At 30.1% G+C, this 18,522-nt stretch overlaps 1 protein-coding gene across 4 annotated transcripts in view; it reads right to left on the bottom strand.

Annotated features, from left to right (window-relative positions):
• The window catches only part of LOC135953632 (G-protein coupled receptor Mth2-like), a 47,786-nt gene extending 30,056 nt beyond the window's left edge, over window positions 1-17,730 (bottom strand). For 2 of the 4 annotated variants that reach the window (XM_065503592.1, XM_065503595.1), the window contains exon 1: window positions 17,570-17,710. The gene's annotated coding sequence lies outside the window, so the exon portion shown is untranslated. The other 2 variants (XM_065503594.1, XM_065503593.1) reach the window with 2 other exon arrangements.
• Between the last annotated feature and the right edge of the window lie 792 nt (window positions 17,731-18,522).

Below are 18,522 nucleotides of genomic sequence, written 5' to 3'. Positions count from 1 at the left end.
AAATTATGACATCACTCACAAAACAGCTGACAAAACAAAAACTAAAAGTCAGAATGCATTTCGACCTTCGAGGGAAATGTTAACAAATCTATAACTAAAGTCACAGTTAAATTTAAAAAAAAACAACTAAGAGAGCTATATTCGGCTGTGCCGAATCTTATATACCCTTCACCAAATTATACTTTGAAATAAATTTTTTAAAATATTTTTAGGTAAACAAAATTTAATTTTTTTTTTAATTGTTTTTCCAAATTTTTTTTTTCGAAATTGTTTTTTAATTTTTTTTTTTATGACAAAAAAATTTTTGGATGAAAAAAAAATTCGGGTCAAAAAATATTTTTCCCGATTTTGACCCATTGTAGGTCCAACTTCCTATAGCCTTATCTACATCGTTGCAATGGACTTTGAAATATCTATCATTAGATATCCATATTGCCTATATTAATGACTTAGTAATATATAGATCAAAAATAGGTCAAAAATCGAGGTTGTCCCGGTTTTTTGCTCATATCTCCGTTATTTATGGAAGCATGTCTGACAGAATTATTGAAGATTTGGATCCCGAAGATATCTGGGGTCTTCAGAAAATTGATTTCAACTAACAGACAGACAGACATGGCTTAATCGACTCCGCTATCTATAAGGATCCAGAATATATATACTTTATAGGGTCGGAAATGAAAAATGTAGAAATTACAAACTGAATGACAAACTTATATATACCCTTCTCACGAAGGTGAAGGGTATAACAAGTAAGAGAGCTATATTCGGCTGTGCCGAATCTTATATACCCTTTACCAAATTATACTTCAAAATACAAATTTTAAATATTTTTAGGTAAACAAAATTTTTTTAATGACTTAGTAATCTAGATATAGGTCAAAAACCGAGGATATCCTGGTTTTATCATCATATCTCAGCCATTTGTGGACAGATCTTGCTGATTTTAAATAGCAAACTTTTCGAAAGCATGTCTGACAGAATTATAGAAGATTTGGATCCCGAAGATATCTGAAGTCTTCAGAAAATTGATTTCAACAGACAGGCGGACAGACAGACAGACGGACATGGCTTAATCGACTCCGCTATCTATAAGGATCCAGAATATATATACTTTATAGGGTCGGAAATGAAAAATGTAGAAATTACAACCGGAAAGACAAACTTATATATACCCTTCTCACGAAGGTAAAGGGTATAATTATAATTACTTCTACAGATAATTGGTGTTTTGTAATGCATGCCTTGAGGCACTCTTGAGGGTTAAATCTAATAAACCAAAATTGTCTCAGGGTGACAGAAAACACTTGCCAATTCACACAAACTCAGCACTTTATTCATTGGTATTCCAACAATCCCACACCAGCCTGAGAATAGAAAGCCTAACGGAGTAGTAACCCCCACCTTACAAGTTAGCAGGAAAACAAAGAATCGAATATGGAATATATAATTACAAAATTGAAAGTCATGCCGACAAAATATGTTCAAATTTGTCATGTGTGTGAAAATAAAGTAGAAATTTGTTGGAAGGTGTAACGTACATATAAGTATTTAAAAATGTAGGACCACCCGTGCATTTATTAAAAGAAACAAACAAAATAAACATGAAGTAGAGACAATTTATAAGCATTATTTGTTTATGCAATTTTTAGCCGACATCGATCATATTTAGTGTCTTAAAAAAAATCATAAAATTTAATTGGCTGCTGTTTTACTAAATCTATGATAAATAATACACACAAGTATTTAAAGCATTAAATGGAAGCTATTGATGTTCAACTGAATTGAATTTAATATGTAAAATAAATCCCAATTAATTGGCCTAAATCCCTTACACTTCAAAGGCAACCTAAAAATTTCTTAAAACTTGTTGTGTTTAAAAATAAATATAATTGCATTCATTTAAATAAAATTATAATTTTCATATCAAAATAAGTAAATCATACTTGAAGTTGTTTTTTTTTAATTTTTCAATTAATTTCCTCTTTCATGAACGTGGTTAATAAATATTATGCGTCATTAAACTTGTCCTCTACTTCAGCGAAAATAATTATCAATATTCATTTAAATAATTTATGTTAAATATGATTAATTTTTTTTTTGTATTCATATATTTATGTAAAGGTTTTTATTAGTACTTGTTATTATTGCTAAATCTATTTAGAATTTTAAATGAAATAACTTTATCGTATGGAATTTTAAGTTTTAAAGGGGTTTCCCTAAGTAAGTGTTGAATTAAAGATTAAATGACATTAAAACATTAAAAGTTTTACCATTCGAGTATTCTTACAGTGACACTTTGGGGCTTCCCAAATACTAGTATTACTCGCATATATTGTAGTTTAGCAATTATTTAACAGTTGAGAAAATTATTTTTTATAATCGAGGGTCTGTGTAATTGTAGACAAATGATAAGATACAATTGATGACACCTTCATTTAAACTTTAATGTAAATAAAATAACACATTGCTGGTTCTGTAATGCAAAACTATATTGAATATAACAATTAGGGTTTGGGGTCTGAATTTAAAATTTTTTCCCGGGAAAAAACGGCAAATTTAAAATTAACGTAGTTTTAAATTTTTTCTCAAAAAAAAAATTTAACTTATGATTCAAAACAAATATTTTAGTTTTATTTTATTTGATACTGGTTGATCTTACACACACTTGTAAGAGTAAATGATGATGTTTCCGAAATACAATGGAGCAATATTTTAAAAACAAATTAGAATATGCAATCAATATTGCAAAATAAACCCCTTAACATTTAAAATCAAATGCTGAAAGTGTTTTTAAACGGGAATTAGCTTTATTTGAAGCAAATACCAATCGGACAAAAAAAATTAGATTGTCTTTATAATGCTTTATTGACGATAAAGCCAATATCTGTGGAAAGCGAAAGAGTTTCCTCAGTGGCTGGAAACTTTGCCACTAAAATAAGAAATTGGATGTCAGATGACTTATTGAATATCTCAGTTATTTTGAAAACTCACTTTTTAAAAAAAATAGTTCTATGACGAACATTAGAGTTAATTTCGAAAATTTGATTTGCGGGTATCATAATTTTTCTGAAGGTTTTTGCGAAAATAAAAATAATGGCGTCCTTTTTTTTGGAAAATTTTCACTCCTTGTGGTGGTTCAACGCACCTAAAGACGCGCATTTTGAGCACATTTTTCTGTAGATCAAAAACGGTTGAATATATTGCTAATCTGATTTCACCAGTCGATTCTGAATCAACAACTAATATAATTGATGTTTTTTGAATCCTTAAAAATAGTTCCAAAAACCCACAACAGGGGGCGCAAATCTCATAAAAAAATAGAAAAAATAATTTTAGTTTTTGAAACATGCACGATGAAAGCTTATTTTAAGCATAGCAAAACGACATCAATATTTCTTTTCTATCACTAACCACTAAAAAGTTATGTGGCTTCAAAGTTATTTATTAAACAAGAAAATAATATTTGGTAAAAAAAAGTTTAGAAGTTTTTTTAATAGCTTGCCTTAACAAAACATTTTTAAAGCCACATAACTTTTTAACGGGTTGTGATAGAAAGGAAATATTGGTACCATTTTGATAAGCTTAAAATGGCTTAAAATCTGAAATACTTTTTTTTTATTTTTTTTATGGAATTTGCGCCCCCTGTTGTGGGTTTTTGGAACTATTTTTAAGGATTCAAAAAACTTCAATTGTATTAATTTTTGATGCATAATCGACTAGTGAAATTAGATTTTCAATATATTCAACCGTTTTTGCTCTGCAGAAAATTGTGCTCAAAATGCGCGTCTTTAGGTGCGTTGAACCACCACAAGGAGTGAAAATTTTCCAAAAAAAAGGACGCCATTATGTTTATTTGCGCGAAAACCTACAGAAAAATTATGATACCCGAAAATCAAATGACGTGACCTGATCACAAACGAACTCTAATGTACATAACATTATTTGTATGAAATAATATTTAATAAAATGATCCCCAAATATTCTAACCAATTTTTTTTTGTTTTATGTTAATACAATTGAATTATAATGTATTGTTTTTCTTTTTGTGTTTAATAAAATGACACAATTTTATAAAATAATTTTCTTTTTTACTTATTTTACTAGTAGTAAAAAATTCCCGGGATTCCCGGGAAATGAAATTTTTCATTCCCGTTTCCCGGGAAATAAAATTATCCGGGAAACCTCAAACCCTAATAACAATATAACCTAAAATCAGTGTTTAAAAAACTAGACTACAAGTAGCAGTAGCTACGAAAAAACACAAGTAGTCTAGTTAAAAAATTAATAAAAACTCAAGTCAATAATTACTACTACTACTGCTACCTTCACATTTTGGTAGCAGTAGTTGTAGTAGTACTAATAAAAGAAAAATTTTAAAGTAGCAGAGTAATTTATTTTCTATTGCTACCTTAAAAAAGAAAATGTTTTGATGTAGCAGTCATTAGTTTTTTATTAATTCTGCTACTTTTAAAATTTAGTAGTAATAGAAGTAGCAGTTGAGGTAGTAGAAGAAGTAGCAGTTAAGTAGCAGCTAAGTAGCAGTTGAGGAAGCAATAAAATAAGTCAAAAATAAAAATCTGCAGCCAAAAAAGTATATTATGTGTTGTTGTTGTGAATGTATATTTGTGTAAGTTGGTCGTGTTGTAAACAAAAGTTCGGCTTTTTTTGTTATACACACAGAAAACACGATCTTTCTGTTAGCAACACGAACATCTGAGACGAATAAAAACGAATAATTCTTTCAAACTCTCTCAAAACAAAAACAACACACAGTGTTTAATTCTGTCAATTTTGGTGTTATGACTGAAGATTTTCTTTTTTGACTACTTTTATTGCTACCTTAACTGCTGCATCAACTGCTACTTTACTACTACCTTAAAAATTAAAACTCGATATACAATTCATGTTTTATTTAAAATTCATGTTTTACTGCTACTGCTCTGTTAAGAGTTTTATATTTTGAAGGTAGCAGTAGTTTTAAAAAAACAAGAAAACGAAAAAAGACAAATGCTACTGCTACCGCTACATACACTTTTTTGAAGCAGTAGTTGTAGCAACAGTTAAAAATTTGTTAGTTATCGTAGCTTTTTAAACACTGCCTAAAATACTGTTTTCGAGTAGAAGTTTAAAAGTTTCCATTGTTTTAACCATCTTACCCACATTCTCTAAATGTAGTTTTATTAAACTTTAATGCTTAAAAGCGCAGAATTTTACCATAGTTTAATGGAAACCTCAGAAAATTTTGATTGATATAAGAAATATACAAAGTTTCCCTTGTATTGTCGATCACTGTATATCATATTAAACAAATTGTATAATTACTTAAAGAATATTGAGTATGACTATTAAATTTAGAGGGAAAATATTTTTAATTATAGAAAATAAATTATTCAATTCAATGTTTAAATACAGTAATGCCTCGGTTAAAGTCGTAATTGGTTCCGGAAAAAGGCAACGTAAATCGAAACGACGTTAATCGAATTTTAAATAACTCATACTTTCAAATGGTTTGATTTTCATATGTACATAAGAAAAAAACAAACTAGTTAAAATTTAATTTCATAAGTTGATTACAAAATGTAAAATGAATAATAGAAATCAATGATTTAATAATTAAATACTATATTAGAATAGCCATACAAATTTGTACTTAAAAACTTCAAAAAAATAATTCAATCACATCATCATCAAAAGTAGTTTGTTGTGTATTTTGACTCTGGCTTATGGATGTTGTGTCCGATGGAACAGGTTTAAAAAATGAATCAATTCGCTTCTGTGGCAAGGTCAAATTTGTATATTCGAATAGATATCTATAAGACTTAAGGCTTATACAGGCCTGTCACATATTTTGTTCGGAATGGTTTCAATTCCGTAGTAACAATACCGATCGATTTCTGTTTAGGTTCTTCAGATTCCGTGTAATTTATTAATTACAAAAACATTTAATAATTTTGTACTTCTGATTTTAATTTGACAGTTTTTTATATTAAAACAAAAGTGAAGTTTTGGTGCATTTTTCTGAAGAAGCGAAATATCGAATTAATTTCACTTTCGATCGGAATGGAAATCTGTGACAGGCCTTATATTTATTGATTGTTTTGTCAACTCAACTCTTTCCTCATCATCGTAAAATTCTTCAAAAATCTGCATAGCTTTATTAATGCAACTAAAGGTTTCTGACAGCTTTGCCAATGGAATCTGTGAATGTGTTGGATTTTCAAATCCCCTTTGATTTTGACGTTGATTTGACTGGTTTATGCGTGCAAATAACTCAGAAGTAGATGGTAGTTCGTCCTCAAAATTTAAAATTTCAGCAAAATCGGACATTTTCATACATTCAGGCCATACCATATCAGGCCTCGCATCGTCGACACAGATAACTCTCCCACGGCTTGAATGACTTTTCCATTAGATTTCTTGTCTATTTCATCAATTAGATTGTTAAAAACTCGACTTAAATACTATAGCAATAACACCTTGAATGAGCGAAGTTGTGTTTGCAGGTAAAAATACGACTCTGATATTATGGCTCATGGTAACTAAATTTATAATGTGGCCCGGAGCATTGTCAAGTAATAGTAGTGCTTTATGTGATAAATTATTTGCTCACAGTATTTTTTTTATTTCTGGACAAAAATGTATTTTGAACCAATCATTAAATAATTTAGAAGTTACCCAAACTTTTTTGTTGGACATCCACACTACCGGAAGATTTGCTTTTGTAATGTCCCCCTCTGCATAACCACCGATCAAAAGCGTAAGTCGATCCTTATAAACCCGGCGGCTATTTTTTCTTCTTTAGATATAAATGTTCTTGCATTCGCTGCGGGAATTCCCCTGTTTTTGTTTATAAACAACAGAAGCGATGTAAATCGAACGTCGACGCATATCGAAATTGAAGAGAACGACGACGTCAACCGAGGCATTACTGTATTCTGATTCATATATGGGGCATTTCATGTCAAGTGAACCAACTTTTGAAATCGATGTCTTCCGATCGGGATGAAATTTGCACCAAGGTTAGCTCTATTGGATAGTAACTCAGACACAATTTTTCAACAACATCGGTCGAGAACTCTCTGAGTTATAGGGGGTAAAATTTTGACAATTTGGTCAAACAGGGGTTTTTTCTTATCCATGTAACTTATTACCTATTGTTCTTAGCAAAATGTGTTCCAAATAGTATAGATAGCTATTTCTTCGATCTTTCGAAAAAAAATATTTAAAAAAAAAATAAAAAATTTTTAATATTTTTTTTCCGAAATCAAAAACTTTTTTGACTTTTTTTTAAAATACGTCCTTTTTTTTTTTTTTTTTTTTTTCTTAAAATAAAGTTTAGATATTTTCCTTGAACACCTACTTGGTCGCTTAGTGGGATGCGAGTGGGATATCTATCAAAATAAATATTTTGTAACTCAAAACATAAAATTTTTGACTTTTTTTGCAAAATCAAAAACTTTGTTGACTTTTTTTTCAAAATGGACCCTTTTTTAATATTTTTTTTTAGGTCAAACAAAAGCTTAGATATTATCCTTGAAGACCCTTTTGGTCGCTTAGTGGGATGCGAGTGGGATATCTATCAAAATAAATATTTTTTAACTCAAGACTTACAATTTTTGACTTTTTTTTTTGCAAATACGATTTTTTTTCCAAATGGGCCCTTTTTTTTAAATTTTTTTTGTAGTCAAAAGAAAGCTTAGGTCCATTCCTTTAAGATATTTTTAGTCCCTTAGTGGGATGCGAGTGGGATATCTATCAAAATAAATATTTTGTAACGCAAGACATACAATTTTTTAATTTTTTTTTGCAAAATCAAAATTTTTTTCCAATATGGGCCCTTTTTTAATTTTTTTTTGCTCAAAAGAAAGCCTAGGTCCATTCCTTTAAGATATTTTTAGTCCCTTAGTGGGATGCGAGTGGGATATCTATCAAAATAAATATTTTGTAACAATTTTTTAATTTTTTTTTGCAAAATCGAAATTTTTTTCCAATATGGGACTTTTTTTAAAAAATTTTTTTTTGCTCAAAAGAAAGCTTAGGTCTTTTCCTTTAAGACCTATTTTGTCACTTAGGAAGATGTGAGTAGGATATCTATTAAAATAAAAATGTTGTAACTCAAGACATTCAATTATTGACTTTTTTTTTGCAAATTCGAATTTTTTTTCAAAATGGGCCCTTTTTTAAAAATTTTTTTTTAGTCAAAAGAAAGCTTAGGTCCATTCCTTTAAGATATTTTAGGTCCCTTAGTGGAATACGAGTGGGATATCTATCAAAATAAATATTTTGTAACTCAAGATATACAATTTTTGATTTTTTGGCAAAATCAAAAACTTTTTTGACTTTTTTTTAAAATGGGCCCTTTTTGTAATTTTTTTTTTTTGCTATAAAGAAAGCTTAGGCCTATTCCTTTAAGATGGTTTTGATCGCTTAGTGGGATGCGAGTGGGATATATATCAAAATAAATGTTTTGTAACTCAAGACATACAATTTTTGTGTTAAAACATTTATTTTGATAGATATCCCACTCGCATCCCACTAAGGGACTAAAAATATCTTAAAGGAATGGACCTAGGCTTTCTTTTGAGCAAAAAAAAAAATTAAAAAAGGGCCCATATTGGAAAAAAATTTTGATTTTGCAAAAAAAAATTAAAAAATTGTATGTCTTGCGTTACAAAATATTTATTTTGATAGATATCCCACTCGCATCCCACTAAGGGACTAAAAATATCTTAAAGGAATGGACCTAAGCTTTCTTTTGACTACAAAAAAAATTTAAAAAAAAGGGCCCATTTGGAAAAAAAATCGTATTTGCAAAAAAAAAAGTCAAAAATTGTAAGTCTTGAGTTAAAAAATATTTATTTTGATAGATATCCCACTCGCATCCCACTAAGCGACCAAAAGGGTCTTCAAGGATAATATCTAAGCTTTTGTTTGACCTAAAAAAAAATATTAAAAAAGGGTCCATTTTGAAAAAAAAAAGTCAACAAAGTTTTTGATTTTGCAAAAAAAGTCAAAAATTTTATGTTTTGAGTTACAAAATATTTATTTTGATAGATATCCCACTCGCATCCCACTAAGCGACCAAGTAGGTGTTCAAGGAAAATATCTAAACTTTATTTTAAGAAAAAAAAAAAAAAAAAAAAAAAGGACGTATTTTAAAAAAAAGTCAAAAAAGTTTTTGATTTCGGAAAAAAAATATTAAAAATTTTTTATTTTTTTTTAAATATTTTTTTTTCGAAAGATCGAAGAAATAGCTATCTATACTATTTGGGACACATTTTGCTAAGAACAATAGGTAATAAGTTACATGGATAAGAAAAAACCCCTGTTTGACCAAATTGTCAAAATTTTACCCCCTATAACTCAGAGAGTTCTCGACCGATGTTGTTGAAAAATTGTGTCTGAGTTACTATCCAATAGAGCTAACCTTGGTGCAAATTTCATCCCGATCGGAAGACATCGATTTCAAAAGTTGGTTCACTTGACATGAAATGCCCCATATTTAAAGCTAACATTACACTATCTAAGCTCTCCTTCATATTAAATAATAGAAAAGCAGTTTCAAGTTGTTTGAGTGACTAATTACCATAGAATTTAATAGATTCGTCATTACTTTACATCTGAGAAACTTTTCTTACGTAACACAATTATTTAACCGAGATGAAATCTTAGATAGTATAAAGATATCGTAAAAAATACTGATTTTAACGGTCTGTAACGACTGCCTGCAACATATTATAAACATGTCCATCAGTAGAAGCTTCAACTTATCAACAATGTAAGTTTAGGCTGCTAACATTAATATTGAATATGCTAAGAGATCTAGAATTCGAATAATCTCGTTTTGTCTGTTAACATCATTCATGAAGCTTATAGAAGGAATATGGCGCTGCATAAATAGTGGCAGCGGTTGCAGTCGGTAGTCAGTTTATCATAGGCTCTGGTAGAATCTTGTACATTATAAAGTGTAATTTAAGTGTGTGTATTATTGTGAATTAAAAACTGGTCCGATCTGGATGAAAGTTTACGTGAGCGTAGCCAAGGACTATTCCAGTTCAAACGCTTGAAAAAACATGCTTGCCTGTGATATTTATCTCTTATAATTTCCCAGTTATGGGCATTTGAAAATTGAAATTTAAAAATTTTACAGCTTTTTTAAAATATAGAGGGTACTTTTGCAACCAATGGACTCTGTAAGTTATCTTTACGGAAAACATTTTGGTATAAAAACATATCCCTTTAGAATTTGATCTATTTTTTTTATGAAAATTCCAACTGTGGGCCACATGTTCTAAAATCCCAAAGCTGGGATCAGAAAATGGAAAGCAGCTTTGGAAACCTTGATGTGTTCCCTATTCATCCTCAAAGTATTTTCCCAGGGACGAAGGAAATGTGGACCCTATATGCAAAATTTTAAAAATACCATTTTTGGCATTTTCGGTCCAATATTTAGGAATTGCGGGATTCCTTTTGACAAGATTTTTTAGCAGAGCGCTTTCCAAAAATTTAAAAATCTTTGAAATCGGATGGGTAATAAAATGACTGCACGTGTTTAGATATGTTACATGTCGAAGGTACCCTACATTGAGTCCCCATATCGCCGACCCTGGAACATTTGTATGGCCCATTTTAATAAGTTTAACTCGAATACTCCGATCGGACCTGCCGTTCAGAAATGTCAGATTTATTTCCAAAAAAATTTTGAATTTGCCCCACTGTGCGTTATGAATGAAAATCATAACGCACCGAATCATTACTTACGATGAAGAATGGATCCATTATGATAATTCGAAACGTAAGAGATCGAATGTGAAGCCCGGTCAACCAGCCAAATCGATTTTTGGTGGGACCAAAAGGAACCTATCTATTATGAGCTGTTGAAATCTTACAAGACCATCACAGGGAATCTGTACCGAACTCCCAGAATATCCGACAGACATGAAACCGTAATATTCCATCATGACAACGCTCGATTACATGTTACATGACTATTAATTTTAACACATGCATGTCCTAAGCAGGCAATTGACTTTATGCTAGATTACCTGGGATGTATAAAGTAACCAATTGACTTATCTTTGCACTACAAAGGGCATATACGTGTCCAATGGCTCAAAAAATAAAAATTGACGCCAGCCAAGTGATCAGACATTATTGAAAATTACTGTCTATAAAGTATACATTGACTATTTGCTTAACTGCTGGGGCATTATGATAAATTACACAGCAAATTTGATTATACTATTACTGACATTACTATTTTAGTGCTACTACTTAATAAATATTTATTTTCATGTTCAATTTTTAATTAAATCGAAAGTTGTAGAGTATTTTTTTACGTGCTCTAATATGAACAACTTCAGTCTTTAAGTAGCAGCATGTCCCAATTAAATCTTTTGAAGAAAGTAGCACACTTCCAAAGTACATAATTTTTTAGTACTCATATGTAGGTCGTTTTAAATATTTTACAAAATTCCTAATTAGTATATTATTTTGCTCTCTACTTGCATATAATAAATATTAATTGAATAGTTAACATCTCTTGAATTTTAAATCGTGTTAAACAAAGATGATTTGCAAAGATTTAAAAAAACCTCTTAAATCATCAACCTATTAAAATGCTCAATAATTTGTATGCACTAAACAATGAGACACATAATCCCATTCAAATCCTATAAATACTTTGATTTATGAAAACGATTAAGATCGTCTTCATCTTTATTTTTTTTGTTGTTGTTTTTGTTTTAGTTTACGTGAATATGTTTGTTCGTTTGTTTGTCCCCATAAAATTATAAAATTTTAACAAAAAGTACCCCATACCAAAGTGTGTGCTGGCTGGCTGGTTGCATCGTACAGAAATACTTTAAATATTACAGTGTGTACAAAACTGCACATGCAAATATTTATTTGTTGTTTGAATCAAAACAAACACTACGTTTTTTTTGGGTGTGTTTATTTTTGTACGTACGTATGATTATGCAAATTTTGTTTAAAACTGTGAATATATTACTATGTTTAGGAGGTGATATTTAATAGCTTTTTAAACTTGAATCTGCAGGACAAGATTTTAAACACAGCATGGTGATGTTTCAGATAATTTATTCTTGTAGGGAAATAGCACAACCTTTATTCGCAATGGCTACAATAAATGATAAAATTTATAGAGTATACAAAATGCCTATTACCATTTTTAAGATCTCACCTAGCCACTGGTCAGTATACAAGCGACACGATCCATCTAATTTTTCAGGACAGAGATTAATAGAGGAATGAATATTGTTAAATTAGTTATAAGTAGGGTGTCAATTATTCGAGTATTATTTTAATCGAACAAAAGTTTATAATTTTTTTATTATTCCTGTTATCGAATATTTTTTAAAATTTCCTCGATTATTCGAACGATTGAGGAGTAAAATATATTTGAAAAATTTAATACATATAGATGTATATAATAATAAATTGAAGGGGGATTTCATGTCAGATGAACCAACTTTTTTAAACGATGTCTTCCGATCGGGATGAAATATGCACCAAGGTTAGTCCTATAGTCAGACACAATTTTTCAACAAGATCGGTAAAGAACTCTCTGAGTTAGACGGGGTAAAAATGTGGCTTTTTGGGCAAACAGGTGTTTTTCTCATCCATGTAACTTATTACCTATTGTTCTTAGCAAAATGTGTCCCAAATGGTTTAGATAGCTATTTCTTCAATCTTTCGAAAAAAAATAAAAAAATGTTTGACATTTTTTTCCGAAATCAAGAACTTTTTTTAAATTTTTTCAAAATCGGTTAAATGTTGGAAAAAAAAACTCAAAAATTGTATGTCTTGAGTGACAATACATTTATTTTGATAGATATCCAACTCTCATCCAACTAAGCGACCAAAAAGGTCTTCAAGGAAAAAATCTAAGCTTTCTATTGAGAAAAAATATCAAAAAAGTTTTTAAAAATATTTTTTTTATTTTTTTTTTAAATTTTTTTTTCGAAATATTGGAAAAATAGCAATCTAAACTATTTGGGACACATTTTGCTAAGAACAATAGGTAATAAGTTACATGGATGAGAAAAAAACAACTGTTTGGCAAAATATTCAAATGTTGACAACCTTAATTCAGAGAGTTCTCGACCGATCTTGTTGAAAAATTGTGTCTGAATTACTATATTTAACTAACATTGGTGCAAATTATATCCCGATCAGAAGACATCGATTTCAAAAGTTGATTCACTTGACATGAAATCCCCCTTATATAAAGTCTAGTTAAATATTTTATAAAATAATTGTTTAATTCAAGATATTAGATTCCAAAGTATTTATGCCCCATACCACCATAGTGGAGAGGGTATAATACCAATCTAAAAGTATTTAAAGATCAGTTAAACGCATTCCGTCCGTCCGTCTGGCTTTCTGTCCATGAAAACCTTGTGCGCAAAGTACAGGTAACAATTTTGTTTTAGCCCAAGAACGAAGCTTATTGAAACTGGCTGAAATCGGTCTAGCCCCCATACAAATGTCCTCCCAAAATTGGATTTTATCGGTCTTAACTTGTCAATTTATATAGGTATCTATACCAAGTCATATTATCTAATTTTATGATGATCGGTGCATAATTAGTCATTGCTCCCATATAAGGCCCACTTCCGAAAATCATTTATATTCTTTGGTATCAGCCGAATTGTTGCTCTCGGATAATGCAAAGTACCTGGGCATCATACTCGACAGGAAATTATCCTGGAAACTCAATACAGAGGCAAGAGCAGCTAAGGCCATAACGGCTATGTATGCCTGCAAAAAGGCCATAGGCACGAGATGGGATATTAGACCCCTGGAACACGAACTGGCTAGTTGATTCGGTTACTAAAACTATATTATTCTATGGGCAATGGATAGGGCCTCCAATCGTAATCTTCCTGATCATATTGATTACTTCACCCCCAAACCCTTCTTCCTGAGGAACTTTGGTTTCTCAATCCCATCCAGTATGGAGCCTGATGATGGTCTCTCCGTCGATGTAAGGAGGCTATCCATCAATACGGATGGGTCCAAAAAGGGGGATAGAGTGGTCGGTGGTGTATATATTCCTAAATTTGGAATAAGAAATGGATGCTGCATCGTTTAGGCCGAAGTATCGGCCATTAGAATAGCGGCAAACTGGCTCAGATATTACAGTGTCTCTGGTAGAGATATCCGTATATATACTGACAGTAAAGCCGCAATTAAATCCCTGTTAGGTGTTTATACAACATTGAATATGGTCCAGGAATGCCGGACATCCTTAAATGAGATAGCGAGACATTCGAAGGTTGTACTCAAATGTGTACACAGGGACAATTGGAATGTAAACGCACATCGTATCTACTTCGACTACAAGGAATAGGACTTAGCAACAAGTTGGCGATGATCACCGAGCATTGCACTTTCGGTACTCATGCCGCAAGACTTGGGTTACCTTATGACGACTTCTGCAGAAGTTGTCAGAATGTAATTGTCCGGCACTGGGTGATTTACGTGTCAGGCTTTTAGGTGAGCGTTTCTTAGTACCCTCTGATTACCATAACACACCATCAGACAGTTAGAAATGGGAGATTTATTTCTAAAATATTTAGATTCAGCTACTTTTGCCGTTGAAAAATGTCTATGGTTTCGGATGCACTTTTGTTTATATTTCGGACATTTATAGTACGATTTGGAGGTCGAGGATTTTTGCTTAAATCTCAGCCAATTCTATCAAAATTCTCACGACTATATTCTACAAATGAATCTTGTACAAATTACAAACGAAATTTTGAATATTTTATAAGTAGGGTTATTAGCATAGGTTTCAAAGAATTAATTCTTAATTAAGTTGTTAAAATCAAATTATAATTAATATATTAACCATTTCCCTAAAACATTTATAAAGAATTTGGTACTTCAAAAGCATTGAATTGATTCATTTAATAGAATCTTTATATAATGAATTGTTTATTGAATCACTGAATTCATTAATTTTGTCAATGATTAAAAAAAAAAACATAAAAACAAATTGAATAAAAACTAATATTTTTATTAAATTCGGACTAGATTTGATTTAGCAAAAAATCTAAGAATTCCAAACCAATAAGTACAAAAGCCCAAAATATTCAAGCACTTGAGCATTTTGTTGGAATTTGACTTGAATGCAAATATAATTATGTTTTAAACTTGAATAATATAGCATATGCACTGTGGCTCCAAATCAAAATCTAGGTGGACAAAATTATGAAAATCGGTATCTTTAGAATTTGGAAGCTGACAATCTGCTCTCCTCCAATACAAATGGGTTTTTCAATTGGACATTTCGTTTTCTCGACAGAAGCGCCAGAAGTTCAAACAATTTTGAATAATGTTTTCGTTATTTTTTTTTTAATAATTTACTGCTTTACTAAATTACATATATCTCAATTGTTTTACCATATAGAAATTCATATTTCAAAACATAGATAAGCATTGACATAGGCTTTTACTAAGTATATATCTTATATTTATGGGTCTCTCAATTTTCCTGTTATAGTCCTTTAAACTTTGGTCTCAAATATACTGATATTTTTTTTTTCTAAGAATGTTATAAGTAGCTTGCCAAAAAAAAGACCGTCGAAGCCCGTCCAATGACTATATACATCATTTAAAGAAACGTTTGGGGAATGTCTTTTTAAAAAAATTGTAGCCGCCAGCATCCGCCGAAATAATTTTTTTTTAATTTTTACGGAATGAAATTTTTAGATATATTTTTTTTATACCCTACACCACCATAGTGGGGAGGGTATTATGCGTTCGTGCAACGCCCAAAAATATTAGTCTAACCCACCCACCTTAAAGTATACCGATCGAATCACTTAGAATATACTTAGAATCACTTTCTGAGTCAATTAAGCGATGTGCAGGTCGCAATTTTGAAGATATTTCGATGAAATTTGATACATATTATTTTTTCGGCTCAAGGACCAAGCCTATTGAAGCTGGCTGAAATCGGTCCATTATTTCACCTAGCCCCCATACAAATGTCCTCCCGAAATTGGACTTTATCGGTCATAAATGTTTAATTTATATATGTATCTCCACAAATTCCCCTCCAAATTAGTTTTATATACACAAAATTCATGTCACCAAATTTTGTTACGATCGGTCCATAATTAGTCATAGCTCCCATATAGACCCGCTTCCGAAAATCACTTTAACGTGCATATATTGCTTAAAAGTGTTGGTAAACACACAAAATTCAACATAGTTAACTTTAATATAGACATAAATCACACGATCTAATTTCATGGTGATCGGTCCATAATTGGTCATAGCCTCCATATAAGGCCAACTTCCGAAAATCACTCAAAAATATAAATTATTGAAATTTTAAAAGAACATTTTTTTTTGCTCTTTTACTTAGTGTAGGGTATTATATGGTGGGGCTTGACCGACCATACTTTCTTACTTGTTTTATTATTGATTTTTATATATCTAGACCCTACTGTAACTTGAAATATAGTAAATACAGATCTTTTTAAAAATTTAGTTTCAGAAACACATGAAAACGTATTTTTTCTCCTTTTACTGGAGAATGCGCAATAAAGAATAAAGTGTAATACAACTGTAAGTCAATTACTTGACTATAATTCAAGGCTTGAATTACATTTGCTTTCAACTTGAATTACAGTAAAAATGCTTAGTAAGAATGTTGAATGTATTCTACTATGAATTAATTTTTTTATGAACTAATTTAATAATGAATGAATTCTATTCAAATAAAAGTCTTTAAATAAAGCTTCGTTTTAGGCAAAATTTTTATGAAATGAATTGCTGACATTTGTTAATTTTGAATTACAATTTTACTCAAATTAAATTAATTAATTTAAAGTTCTGGTTATAAATTAACTGCTCAACTGTGAGTCATTTGGTAAATGTATTCCTTTTTGTTATAATGTACTAGTGTTGTTTTTATAAATTAAAGTAATAAAAATAAAATGTCTGTTTCGGCAATTTATTTTTTATCAATTAAGGTTTCAAAAACAATTCAAGTTTCGGAATAATATTCCACAAAATTCACTAAAATGTAGGGTATAATATACAGTCAGATAACTTTCTCACTTGTTTTAAGTTTGTTTGTTTGTTTGATTTTATCTTCTACTTTTTTTTTGAATTTTCTATATTTATTAATAAACATTTGTTCAGTGCAACCAAAATCACTTCACTTCAAAAGCAAATTATTTCAACTTCTTTGAAATCAAATCAATGAAATAAATCTATTGCACTGCATCTGTTGCATGCACTTTAATTATTAAATTCAATTCATTCATTTAATGGGCCAAACAGTGACCATCCACATCCAGATGCTTTTGATCGCTCCACAAGTCTCAAGTATAAAGGCACTTTGTTTTTAATCTATTGGATTTTTTATTTGTTTTTTTATAACTTTTTTTTTTAATTTTTATATTCGTTTTGTTTTTCTATAGTATTGTTTTTAATTGAAATATTTCATATATCACTTTTCCAACATATTTGTTTTATCAAATTCTTAATGAATAACAATAAAATAATACTAATAAATAATACACACTAGCAACAAAATAATTATGTGTATTTAATAATTATTTAAAAAAAAAACAAAAACAATAATACTGTTTAACGATTTGTTTGGTTTTAATCACGAAATTTATAATTATTTATTTATTTTTTTTTTAATTTTTTTCAATCTTTACTTTTTAACGTCTAGTCATTGCGAATTCAAAACGTGAACTAACTTTGGTGGAGCTGCACGAAAACAACACAAACTGAAATTCTGAAGTGGAAATTGTTATCAAACGTTTTGTTAATGAAAAAGTAAACATTTGTGCTCTTCGGCCAGTGAGGCACTGACAGTGTTGAGCGTATAAGGGAAATGTGGGTAATGGTGGCAATAATAATTTAATATTAACGTCTTATTTATAATGAATTGTGTGTAAAAATGTTGCTCTATTTTTACCATACTTTACAACTTAATTTCAGAGTATTTAGAACTAATTTGTGAAAATTTTTTTGGGATTGGTGCATAATCAATATATTTATGACTGCTCAAACAGTATAAATCATGGAACGATATTTGCCGATTTTCCATACCAAAGAAACCTTATCAACAGAGAGTATTTGTGGAAAATTTCAGCCAGCTACTTCCTTTCATTTGGGCCCTATCGTGTTTTCAATACACAGACGGACGGACATAGCTAGATCGTCTTATGAGAATCTAGAATAAATATACTTTTTGGCTCTACGACCAATATATCGATATGTTACAATAGGGTGGCCCTTAATAAACGAAAGTTGGATTTTGGCCATTCTCACCCCCCAGTTTGGTGAACATTAGTAAAAACAAGTAAGAGTGCTATATTCGGCTGTGCCGAATCTTATATACCCTTCACCAAATTATACTTCAAAATTTTAAATATTTTTAGGTAAACAAAATTTAATTTTTTTTTAGTTGTTTTTTTTTCATTTTTTGGAAAAAAATTTATTTTAAATTTAAATTTTTTTTTT

This window comes from Calliphora vicina, chromosome 3 (genome assembly GCF_958450345.1).
Source record: "Calliphora vicina chromosome 3, idCalVici1.1, whole genome shotgun sequence".
NCBI classification, from domain to species: Eukaryota; Metazoa; Arthropoda; class Insecta; order Diptera; family Calliphoridae; genus Calliphora; species Calliphora vicina.
Note: the sequence above shows the minus strand (reverse complement) of the source record. Positions and strands in the feature narration are given on the sequence as shown.